The following is a 13218-nucleotide window of genomic DNA, read 5'->3' on the forward strand; positions in this document are numbered from 1 at the left end:
AACAGACATAAGATATTCAGACTTGGCCTTCCTGAGAAGAAAATAGCACTTGTTTCGTAACTGCCTAAAAATAAGCCAATCAGCATCAGAACATGATTTCCTTGCTTTAGCCCAGGCTAGATTACGGTGAATAATACAAGACAGCTCAGAAGAAAACCATGGATTATCCCGCCCTTTAACCCTGAACCTGCGGAATGGGGAATGTTTGTTTACTATTTGGGAAAAACCATCATGAAAGAATTTCCAGGCAGTTTCCACATCAGGGATAAAATCAATCTGCTCCAGTCAAAATAAAACAAATCACGAAAGAAAGCCTGCTCATTAAAACACTTCAAATTTCTCTTACGAATAAAACGTGGGTTTGTCTTAGGAACCTTAGTATTTCTAACAGCAACAACAGCACAATGGTCACTTAAATCATTACAAAAATCACCAACTGCAGAATATTTCCGTGGAACATTTGTCAATATCAAATCAATCAGGGGAGATTTATCTGGGCATTTAAGATTTGGGCGAGTGGGTGAGTTAATCAACTGGGTAAGATTCATAGAATTACAAAACATTTTTAAATCATCAGACACCGGCTTTAACCAACACCAGTTGAGATCACCAATCAAGATAATTTCCCTGTAAAGAAGTTTAGACATAAGGTGTGTCAAAGAAGAAAATGCATCACCGAGAGCAGAGGGGGGTCTATAATAGCCAATCACACTTATAGAGAGCAGAGGGGGGTCTATAACAGCCAATCACAGTTATAGAGAGGCCCTTTGAAACCTCAATATTCAAAGCAAGAAATTCCAACTGTTTACAAATAGTTTCAGACTTTGTCACACTTACATGGAATTTAGATTTTACATATATAGCCACAACCCCACCTTTCTTAACCCGATCAGTGCGATAAACATTGTAACCACTTATACAAATATCCTTATCAAAAACAGACTTGCTGAGCCAGGTTTCAGAAAGCACAATTACATCAGCATCAGTTGATTTAGCCCAAATCCTAACCCCATCAATTTTTGACAACTGCGTACATTTAAATGAAAAATACCAAAACCAGATCTTGATTTAAAATCAGAGGGGGTTTGGAGACATTGCATTGCCAGGGTTAGGTTGCACATTTCCTGATATCAACAAAAGAAGAAGAACTAGGCACCTCTGTTTAATAACCTTACACGGCTTCTCTTTTTTAAGAGACCTAATGCAAGCGAATTCTAAAGGTGAGTTTCTTTGTCCCCATGTGCAATTGTAAACTGTAGTCTGGCTTTTTATGGCAGGTTTGGAGCAGTGGCTTCTTCCTTGCTGAGCGGCTGAGGTTATGTCGATATAGGACTTGTTTTACTGTGTATATAGACACTTTTGTACCGTTTCCTCCAGCATCTTCACAAGGTCCTTTGCTGTTGTTCTGGGATTGATTTGCACTTTTCGCACCGAAGTACGTTCATCTCTAGGAGACAGCGTGGTCACATGGTGTTTATGGTGTTGGTGTTTATACTTGCATACTATTGTTTGTACAGATGAACGCGGTACATTCAGGCGTTTGGAAATTGCTCCCAAGGATGGACCAGACTTGTGGAGGTCTACAATTTTTTTTCTGAGGTCTCGGCTGATTTCTTTTGATTTTCGCATGATGCAGGGCAAAGAGGGATTGAGATTGAAGGTAAGCCTTGAAATACATCCACATGTACACCTCCAATTAACTCAAATGATGTCAATTAGCCTATCAGAAGCTTCTAAAGCATGACATAATTTTCTGGAATTTTCCAAGCTGTTTAAAGACAACTTTGTGTATGTAAACTTCTGACCCACTAGAATTGTGATACAGTGAATTATAAATGAAATAATCTGTCTGTAAAGAATTGTTGGAAAAATGACTCGTGTCATGCACAAAGTAGATGTCCTAACCGATATGCCCAAACTATAGTTTGTTAACAAGAAATGTGTCTGGTGGTTGAAAAACGAGTTTTTAATGAATCCACCCTAAGTGTATGTAAACTTCCAACTTCAACTGTATTACCGGATATTCCTTGATATTCCACTCTTTAATTTATAGAAGCATTGTATATCAAAACAAATGTGCATCTGCAGCCTCTCAGGGGTTTACCCTCTTTGTGGGGTCACCCTGCCCCCCCCCCCTCCCTCCACAGCTGGTCAGGGGGCTGAATGCTGAGGACAGCAGTTTAGGTTTTGTCCCGTGAGCGCATGGGTGAACCCAGCTCTATATATATGCAAATCCCATTCGTTCTCTCTCTGTCCTCAGCTCCACAGTGTAATGGACAATCTATGAGGGGTATTGATCGACACGGAGATGTCTCTATCTGTGTATGCGTATAGGGGTTGATGAAGGAATCATACTCAATATTAGGACATCTCTTATATAGAGACTAAAAGGCTTGTAGGGGTATGTGCAACCTGTATTTTAGTTCACTGTGACTCTCACCTCCAGCGGACTACAGTGGGTTTGGGTTCCTCCTCATGTGTGTGGGAAAAATCCAAAGAATAGAAAAAAGTGGAAGAGAAAAAGGAGGAGAATCGTCAGGGATAAGACATGGTAAAGATGGTCAGCTGTGGATAAGACATGGTAAAGATGGTCATCTGTGGATAAGACATGGTAAAGATGGTCATCTGTGGATAAGACATGGTAAAGATGGTCAGCTGTGGATAAGACATGGTAAAGATGGTCAGCTGTGGATAAGACATGGTAAAGATGGTCAGCTGTGGATAAGACATGGTAAAGATGGTCATCTGTGGATAAGACATGGTAAAGATGGTCATCTGTGGATAAGACATGGTAAAGATGGTCAGCTGTGGATAAGACATGGTAAAGATGGTCAGCTGTGGATAAGACATGGTAAAGATGGTCATCTGTGGATAAGACATGGTAAAGATGGTCATCTGTGGACAAGACATGGTAAAGATGGTCAGCTGTGGATAAGACATGGTAAAGATGGTCATCTGTGGATAAGACATGGTAAAGATGGTCAGCTGTGGATAAGACATGGTAAAGATGGTCATCTGTGGACAAGACATGGTAAAGATGGTCATCTGTGGATAAGACATGGTAAAGATGGTCATCTGTGGACAAGACATGGTAAAGATGGTCAGCTGTGGATAAGACATGGTAAAGATGGTCATCTGTGGACAAGACATGGTAAAGATGGTCATCTGTGGACAAGACATGGTAAAGATGGTCATCTGTGGATAAGACATGGTAAAGATGGTCAGCTGTGGATAAGACATGGTAAAGATGGTCATCTGTGGACAAGACATGGTAAAGATGGTCATCTGTGGATAAGACATGGTAAAGATGGTCATCTGTCGATATGATATGGTAAAGATGGTCATATGTGGATAAGATATGGCAAGATGGTCATCTGTGGATAAGATATTGGAAAGATGGTCATCTGTGGATAAGATATTGGAAAGATGACCATCTGTGGATAAGATATGGTAAAGATGGTCCTCTGAAGTGAGGATCTGATATGGTAAAGATGGTTCATTGAAGTGAGAATAAGATATGTTAAAGATGGTCTTCTGAAGTGAGGATAAGATATGGTAAAGATGGTCAACTGTAGATAAGATATAGTAAAGATGGTCATCTGTAGCGAGGATATTATACAGTAGAAATGGTCATCTGAAGCGAGGATAAGATATGGTAAAGATTGTCATTTGTGGACAAGAGATGGTGAAGATGGTCCATTGAAGTGAAGATAAGATATGGTGAAGATTGTCATCTGTGGATAAGATATGGTAAATATGGTCCTCCTGAAGTGAAGATAAGATATGGTAAAGAGGGTGTTCTGAAGTGAGGATAAGACATGTTAAAGATGGGCATCTGTAGTGAGGATAATACCTGGTAGAAATGGTCATCTGTGGATAAGATATGGTAAAGATGGTCATCTGTGGATAAGACATGTTAAAGATGGTCATCTGTGGATATGATATGGTAAAGATGGTCATCTGTAGTGAGGATATGATATGGTAAAGATGGTCATCTGTAGTGAGGATATGATATGGTAAAGATGGTCATCTGTAGTGAGGATATGATATGGTAAAGATGGTCATCTGTAGTGAGGATATGATATGGTAAAGATGGTCATCTGTAGTGAGGATAAGATATGGTAAAGATGGTCATCTGTAGTGAGGATATGATATGGTAAAGATGGTCATCTGTAGTGAGGATATGATATGGTAAAGATGGTCATCTGTAGTGAGGATAAGATATGGTAAAGATGGTCATCTGTAGTGATGATATGATATGGTAAAGATGGTCATCTGTAGTGAGGATATGATATGATAAAAATGGTCGACTGTTGTGAGGAAAAGTGATTGTGTACAGGGTTGGTAATTTTTTACATAGGAGAGGAAAACTTCAACTGATACATCTTCAACAGAATGCTACTCAAATCATCTCATCTCTCCTCTACTCCACTCCACCATTTGACTCATCTTCTCTCCCATCTGTGTGTGTGTGTGGTGTGTGCTTGCATGTGTGTGCGTGTGCTTGTTTGTACAGTGGTTGGTGAAGGAATCATGCAGATGATCAGAAAATCATTATTAGGAAATATCAGTATGTGTGTGTGTATTTACTGCTCATGTTGAGGACTTGCTTTCTCAGCAGGAGCCGTTTCCTCATGCAGAACTAGAAAACTAGATATGCAGGCAAACAAAACACTCTGCACAAACTACACACACACACAATCTGACTTTTCAGTGTATGTGTATGTGTGTGTGTGTGTGTGTGTGTGTGTGTGTGTGTGTGTGTGTGTGTGTGTGTGTATTTACTGCTCATGTTGAGGACTTGCTTTCTCAGCAGGAGCCGTTTCCTCATGCAGAACTAGAAAACTAGATATGCAGGCAAACAAAACACTCTGCACAAACTACACACACACACAATCTGACTTTTCAGTGTATGTGTATGTGTGTGTGTGTGTGTGTGATGATCTCACGCTGAGGGTCTGCGGATGGGTATTTACTGGGGGCTGACCGGTTTGGGCTACTTTGACGCCGCTCCACTCGTAAATGACCTCCCTCTCCCCCTCAGCAAGGAACAATGGGAAGACCTGGGAATAGGCTGGGGATGGGCTCTGATTCCCTGAACCCCCCTTTGGGGTTAACGCCTCCAGTATAATGCCTTCCCCAACCCCCGATCATCAGACTATAATAAGCATAAAAACTCTCTAGAATGATCTACCAAGCTGATTTATACAGTAGTTATGTGTTTTATAAATAAGAAACGCTACATCTTTGACAGATCATTTAGATACAGGACACCAGCTTTTTTTATATTACCCTTATTCTTTTGTCATTGCAAATTATCTTTATTTTGTATAATTTGCGAATACATTTATGGAAGAAAAGCTAAGGTATCTCTGTGCGTGGTTTTATCTGTCCATGACCAACGGAATTACACAGGTTAAAACATATGTAGAGAGAAAATCATTTCCATAAGAATTTCCATAATTGTCCCAACCTGCTTTTGAGGATATGAAGTCCCCCCCCCCTCTCTCTCTGAGACACGGGGATATTTTAACTCCTGGTGGGGCCTGGAGATGGAGCAGGTAGATTGATTTCACACACACAGAATAGGAGGAAAGATACCGTGTGTGTGTGTGTGTGTGTGTGTGTGTGTGTGTGTGTGTGTGTGTGTGTGTGTGTGTGTGTGTGTGTGTGTGTGTGTGTGTGTGAACAGAGAAATGCAGTGCGAAGAAGTAAGATACAACCTGATTATGTCTGTAATACATGAAACGTGTTCTAATAAATGCCGGTCTCTTATGGAAAGCCTTTGCGTATGGAGTGCAGACAAGCAGTAATTCATTGTTCAAAGGTTAAAATTGCTATGGACAATTATATAATTTAATTTTCTTAAGTGCTATTAGCATATATATTTAGTTACATATTCAGTGCTTGGGACTCGAGAACAGACTATAATGTGACAAGGAATCAAGATCAATTTATTTACTATAGAGAATAAGAGAGAGAAAGCAGACAGCTAGACATAGACAGTAATTACGAGAGATGGAGAGAGATGGAGAGAGAGGTAGAGAGAGGTAGAGAGAGGTAGAGAGATGGAGAGAGAGATGTAGAGAGAATGGGAAAAAGGGAGAGAAGGAAAGACAGAGAGAGAAATAGATTGATGCTTATTTATTTTCACATTGGACTTTAACCATTTGTACATCATTACAACACTGTATATATACATAATGACATTTGTAATGTCTTTATTCTTTTGAAACTTCTGTGAGTGGAATGTTTACTGTTAATTTTTGTTTATTTCACTTTTGTATATTATCTATCTCACTTGCTTTGGCAATGTTAACATATGTTTCCCATGCCAATAAAACCCCTTGAATTGAATTGATAGAAATATGGGGAAACAGAGGTAGAGAGATACAGGTAGAGGTTGAGGGAGGTAGAGAGAGGTACAGGTAGAGAGAGGTAAAAGTAGAGAGAGGTAGAGGGAGGAAGAGAGAGGTACAGGTAGAGAGAGGTAGAGGGAGGTAAAATTAGAGAGAGGAAGAGGGAGTTAAAAGTAGAGAGAGGAAGTAGGTAAAATTAGAGAGAGGAAGAGGGAGGTAAAAGTAGAGAGAGGAAGAGGGAGGTAAAAGTAGAGAAAGGTAGAGGGAGGTAAAATTAGAGCGAGGAAGAGGGAGGTCAAATTAGAGAGAGGAAGAGGGAGGTAAAAGTAGAGAGAGGAAGAGGGAGGTAAAAGTAGAGAGAGGAAGAGGGAGGTAAAAGTAGAGAGACGAAGAGGGAGGTAAAAGTAGAGAGAGGTAGAGGAAGATAGAGAGAGGTAGAGGAAGGTAGAGAGAGGTAAAGTTAGATGGGGGTAGGTAGATGTACAGAGAGGTAGAGGAAGGTAGAGAGAGGAAGAATAGAGAGAGGTAGAGGAAGAGAGTGGTAGAGAGAGGTAGAGGAAGAGAGAGGTAGAGGAAGGTAGAAGGTAGTGGTAGGCATAGAGGTAGATGTAAAGAGTGGTAGAGGTAGAGAGGGGTAGAAGTACAGAGAGGTAGAGGTAGAGTGATAGAGGAAGGTATATAGTGTTACATGTAGAGGTAAAGAGATGGAGAGGGAAGTAGAGAGAGGTAGAAGTAGAGGAAGGGAGGAAGAAGTAGAGAGCGGTAGTAGAGAGGTAGAGATAGGTAGAGAGGTAGAAGTACAGAGAGAGGTAGAGGTAGAGAGATGGTGAGGTAGGGAGAAGTAGAAGTAGAGAGACGTAGAGAGAAGTTGAGGTAGAGAGAGGTATAGGTAGAGAGAGGCAGAAGTAGAGGGAGGTAGAAGGAGAGAGGTAGACAAAGGTAGAGAGAGGCAGAAATACAGAGAGGTACAGAGATGTATAGAGAGGTAGAAGTACAGAGAGGTAGAAGTAGAGAGAGACGGAGGTAGAGGTCGGTAGAAGTACAGAGGGGTAGAAGTACAGAGAGGTAGAAGTACAGAGAGGTAGAAGTACAGAGAGGTAGAAGTACAGAGAGGTAGAGGTAGGGAGAGGTAGAAGTACAGAGAGGTAGAGAAAGGTAGCATAGAGGGAAGTAGGGAGAAGTAGAGAAGGAAAGAGGTAGAAGTACAGAGAGGTAGAGGGAGGTAGGGAGAAGTAGAGGTAGAAAGAGGTAGGTTGAGGTAGAGAGAGGTTGAGGTAGAAAGAAGTATAGGTTGAGGGAAGTGTAGAGGTAGAGAGTTAGAATAGAGAGAGGTAGAGAGGGAGAGGTAGAGGAAGGTCGAGAGAGGAAGAAGTAGAGCGAGGTAGAGAGAGGTATAGATAGTTAAAAGTGGAGAGAGGTCGATGTAAAGAGATGTAGGGAGAGGTAAAGAGTGATATAGAAAAGTAGGGAGAAGTAGAAGTAGAGAGAGGTAGAGGAAGGTAGAATGGTAGAGGGAGGTAAAGAGTGGTAGAGGTAAAGAGTGTTAGAGGTAGAGAGTGGTAGAAATACAGAGATGTAGCTGTAGAGAGAAATGGAGGTAAAGAGAGGTAAAGAGAGGTAGAGAGAGGTAGACGGAGGTAGGTAGATGTACAGAGAGGTAGAGGGATGTAGAGAAGATGAGGTAGAGGAAGGTACAAGTAGAGAGAGGTAGAGGTACATAGAGGTAGAGGAAGGTAGTGAAGTAGAGAGTGGTAGAAATATAGAGAGGTAGAGGGAGGTAGAAGTAGAGAAAGGTAGAAGTAGAGAGAGGTAGAAGTACAGAGAGAAAGAGAGAGGTTGAGAGAGGTACAGAAAGGTAGAGAGGTAGAGGTAGAGAGCGGTAAAGGTTTAGAGACAGAGGGAGGTAGAAGTTTAGAGAGGTGGGTAGAGTGGGGTATAGGTAGAGAGACGTCGAATTACAGAGAGGTAGAGATACCTTTTTGTAGATACTTTTGTACCTGTTTCCTCCAGCATCTTCACAAGGTCCGTTGCTGTTGTTCTGGGATTGATTTGCACTTTTCGCACCAAGTACGTTCATCTCTAGGAGACAGAACATGTCTCCTTCCTGAGCAGTATGACGGCTGCGTGGTCCCATGGTGTTTATACTTGCATACTATTGTCTGTACAGATGAATGTGGTACTCTCAGGCGTTTGGAAATTGCTTCCAAGGATGAACCAGACTTGTGGAGGTCTACAATTTTTTTCTGAGGTCTTGGCTGATTTCTTTTGATTTTCCCATGATGTCAAGCAAAGAGGCACTGAGTTTGAAGGTAGGCCTTGAAATACATCCACAGGTACACCTCCAATTGACTCAAATTATGTCAATTAGCCTATCAGAAGCTTCTAAAGCCATGAAATAATTTCCTGGAATTTTCCAAGCTGTTTAAAGACAGTCAACTTAGTGTATGTAAACTTCTGACCCACTAGAATTGTGATACAGTGAATTGTAAGTGAAATAATCTGTCTGTAAACAATTGTTGGGAAAATGACTTGTGTCATGCACAAAGTAGATGTCCTAACCAAAGTAGATGTCCTAACCAACTTGCCAAAACTATAGTTTGTTGTAATGTAGTTTGTGTAGTGGTTGAAAAACAAGTTTTAATGACTCCAACCTAAGTGTATGTAAATTTCCAACTTCAACTGTAGGTAGAGAGAGGTAGAGGTAGGTAGAAGTAGAGAGAGGTAGAGGGAGGTAGAAAGAGAGAGGTAGAGGGAGGTAGAAATAGAGAGAGGTAGAGGGAGGTAGAAATAGAGAGAGGTAGAGGGATGTAGAAATAGAGAGGGGTAGAGGGAGGTAGAAAGAGAGAGGTAGAAATAGAGAGAGGTAGAGGGAGGTAGAAATAGAGAGAGGTAGAGGGAGGTAGAAATAGAGAGAGGTAGAGGGAGGTAGAAATAGAGAGAGGTAGAGGGAGGTAGAAATAGAGAGGTAGAGGGATGTAGAAATAGAGAGGGGTAGAGGGAGGTAGAAATAGAGAGAGGTAGAGGGAGGTAGAAATAGAGAGAGGTAGAGGGAGGTAGAAATAGAGAGAGGTAGAGGAAGGTAGAAATAGAGAGAGGTTGAGGAAGGTAGAGAGGTAGAGGGATGTAGTGTGAGGTAGAAATACAGAGAGGTAGAAGTAGATAGAGTTTGAGGTAGAGATAGGCAGAGGTCAAAGTAAGGAGAGGTAAAGAAAGGTAGAGACAGGTAGAGGTAGAGAGAAGTCGTTGAGAGAGGTAGAAGTACAAAGAGGATGAGAGAGGTAAAGGTAGAGAAAGGTAGAGGTAGATGAGGTGGGGAGAAGTAGAGATAAGTAGAAGTAGAGAGAGAGTGAGTTAGAGGTATGTAGAGGTAGAGAGAGGTATAGGTAGAGAGAAAGGTAGAGGTAGAGAGAGGAAGAAGTACACAGAGAGGTAGAGGGAAGTAGAGGTAGGGTGATATTGGTAGAGGTAGAGTGGTAGAGGAAGGTAGAGGTAGAAAGAGGTAAAGGTCACTGATGTGATCATCCTGTCTGGGTTGGCGCCCCCCCTTGGGTTGTGCCGTGGCGGAGATCTTTGTGGGCTATACTACGCCTTGTCTCAGTTGTTGGTTGGTAAGTTGGTGGTTGAAGATATCCCTCTAGTGGTGTGGGGGCTGTGCTTTGGCAAAGTGGGTGGGGTTATATCCTTCCTGTTTGGCCCTGTCCGGGGGTGTCCTCGGATGGGGCCACAGTGTCTCCTGACCCCTCCTGTCTCAGCCTCCAGTATTTATGCTGCAGTAGTTTGTGTCGGGGGGCTAGGGTCAGTTTGTTATATCTGGAGTACTTCTCCTGTCCTATTTGGTGTCCTGTGTAAATTTAAGTGTGCTCTCGCTAACTCTCTCTCTCTTTCTCTCTTTCTTTCTCTCTCTCGGAGGACCTGAGCCCTAGGACCATGCCTCAGGACTACCTGACATGATGACTCCTTGCTGTCCCCAGTCCACCTGGCCGTGCTGCTGCTCCAGTTTCAACTGTTCTGCCTTATTATTATTGGACCATGCTGGTAATTTATGAACATTTGAACATCTTGGCCATGTTCTGTTATAATCTCCACCCGGCACAGCCAGAAGAGGACTGGCCAGCCCACATAGCCTGGTTCCTCTCTAGGTTTCTTCCTAGGTTTTGGCCTTTCTAGGGAGTTTTTCCTAGCCACCATGCTTCTACACCTGCATTGCTTGCTGTTTGAGGTTTTAGGCTGGGTTTCTGTACAGCACTTTGAGATATCAGCTGATGTACGAAGGGCTATATAAATTAATTAGATTTGATTTGATACAGGTAGAAAGAGGTAGAGGGAGGTAGAGAGAGGTAAAGGTAGAGAGAGGTAGAAGTACAGAGAAATAAAGGTAGAGATAGGTAGATGTACAGAGAGGTTGAAGTAAAGAGTGGTGGAGGTAGAGAGAGGTAAAGGTAGAGAGAGGGAGAGGTAAAGAGAGAGAGAGGTAGAGGAAGGTAAAGCGAGGTAGAGAGAGGGAGAGGTAAAGAGAGAGAGAGGTAGAGGAAGGTAAAGAGAGGTAGAGGTAGAGAGAGGGAGAGGTAAAGAGAGAGAGAGGTAGAGGAAGGTAAAGAGAGGTAGAGGTAGAGAGAGGGAGAGGTAAAGAGAGGTAGATTTAGGTAGAGGTATAGGTAAAGTGACAAGTAGAGGGAGGTAGAAATACAGAGAAGTAGAGATAGGTAGAAGTACAGAGAGATAGAGGTATAGAGAGGTAGAGGTAGAGAGAGGTAGAAGTGCAGAGAGATAGAGGTATGTAGAGGTATAGAGAGGTAGAGGTAGGGAGAGGTAGAAGTACAGAGAGGTAGAAGTAGAGAGAGCTAGAGGTAGAGAGAGGTCGAAGAAAAGAGTCAGGGAGAGGTAAAGAGAGGTTGAAGTAATGCGAGGTAGAAGTAGGGGTAGAGCGAGGTGGAGGGAGTTAGTAGTAGAGAGAGGTAGAAGTACAGAGAGGTAGAGGGAGGTACAGATAGAGGTAGAAGTACAGAGAGGTAGAGGGAGGTACAGATAGATAGAGGTAGAAGTACAGAGAGGTAGAAGAAGAGAGAAATATACGTAGAGAGAGGTCGAAGTTAAGAGAGGTAGAGAGAGGTAGAAAGAGGTAGAGGAAGGTAAGGAGAAGTAGACGTAGAGGTTGATGGACGTAGAGAGATGTCGTGACGTTGTATTAGTTAATGTGATGACTGTTGCTCATCGAATGATTACAAGTTTCTAATTATGTGATTAACTGAATCAAGCAATTATTATCTCATTAACCTGGGGCACCATGGGAAAACTAGTTTTTATTGAGTTTCTATTTCCCAAATTAACTCAAAGAATATCAGAATATCGATTTTACAACAGCCGCTGATTAACCAGTTGCCTCTAACAATCTCGTTCTGAACGTGGTAGAGCCCGTGAATCTGCACGGACCCGTGTCTCACCAATGAGTTCGTACCAAACCAATCTTAGTTGAATATTTATTTACTAGAAATCTAAAATTATGATAAAAGATACACATAGACAAAACACATTGTAGGCTATTGATTAGAACTTAGTATAACAGGGCCAACACACTATGACGCGTGTTACCCGCGTGAAAAAGAAAGTACACAAGAAAAATATACATTTGGGTGAATTTGTCAGCTATGCTATTCTAACCCTAGCCTTGCACCAAACTGCCACTCTTATGGGTCAGAATATAATGATATAATTACGTGGGGATGATCTCTTCGGATTCTCTGCTTGGACCGTTCCGCTGTTCGATGACGCACTTCTCCTGCGCACCTCCCTGCTCGTCCTCCCAGTGTCAGTGTCCTTTTTGGCTTAGGAGTCTGTTCCCTCACCACTTTCTCTGGAAGGGGTCTTCTGAGGACAGACAGCTCTGTAGCTCAGAGCTCACAGCATAGGAATGAAACCCTTTAGATACCACGATTCGATGGGAGATGGAGGCTAGGTGGTTCGACTTGAATTCACCCGCTTAGACACAGCTACTCATCCGTAGCTTGGGTAGAAAAGGATTTCTTTGACCTCAAACTTGCGTTGCGTTCTGGGTTCATTTACTTTTTTAAACCTTGCTGCAGCTGGGGTCACGTAGTCCTGTTGTAAATTCTATACTCACAGGTTTTATACCCTTGGGTCAGAAGTGGGCGTAGCCGCCTTTAGGGCAATTCTCTGGGAGTATCAAGTTAATGAGGCAAGGTCCAGATTTTACTCAAATCCAATTTTAGACAACTTAACATTTCTTCTTCGCCAAAACATTCTCTTTGATTTGGATATTTTTCATACAACGTACAATGTATAAACATCAAACATATACTAGGAAAACCCTTCACATTACAATGTTTTCGTAATAACGTATTCTATTAACCTTTAATAACAAAACAAAAATGACATACATTTTCATATTCCATCTATTGTCATCACCACCGTTGTGGCTGACGAACACCATTGTTCCAAAGTCACTTTATTTCATGTTTAATGTTCTGAGGCTGGTTCTCCATAGGAACAGGACAAAGGAATTTGTCTGTGGCCTGAGATTTACCAGGGGCGTGAGGGGCCATAAAACCCCCCACATCTTCAGACCCCTAGATCTCTCCTCTGTTGGGGTTGAGAGATAATCTGTAGCGTTGTGGTCTCCTGTAACCTGACCTGATCAAGACAGTCATTACAGAGAGGTAGAGAGAGGTTGAGGTAGAGAGTTTGAGGTGGAGGCAGGTAGAAGTAGAGAGAGGTAGAAGTACAGAGATGTATAGAGAGGTAGAGATAGGTAGAAGTACACAGAGGTAGAGGTAGAGAATGGTAGAGGTAGAGAGAGGTAGGGAGAGGTCGAGGAAGGTAGAGAGAGAGAGAGAGGTAGAAT

The sequence above is a fragment of the Oncorhynchus mykiss genome, chromosome 5 (assembly GCF_057628025.1).
Source record: "Oncorhynchus mykiss isolate SJ-2025 chromosome 5, ASM5762802v1, whole genome shotgun sequence".
Taxonomy (NCBI): Eukaryota; Metazoa; Chordata; class Actinopteri; order Salmoniformes; family Salmonidae; genus Oncorhynchus; species Oncorhynchus mykiss.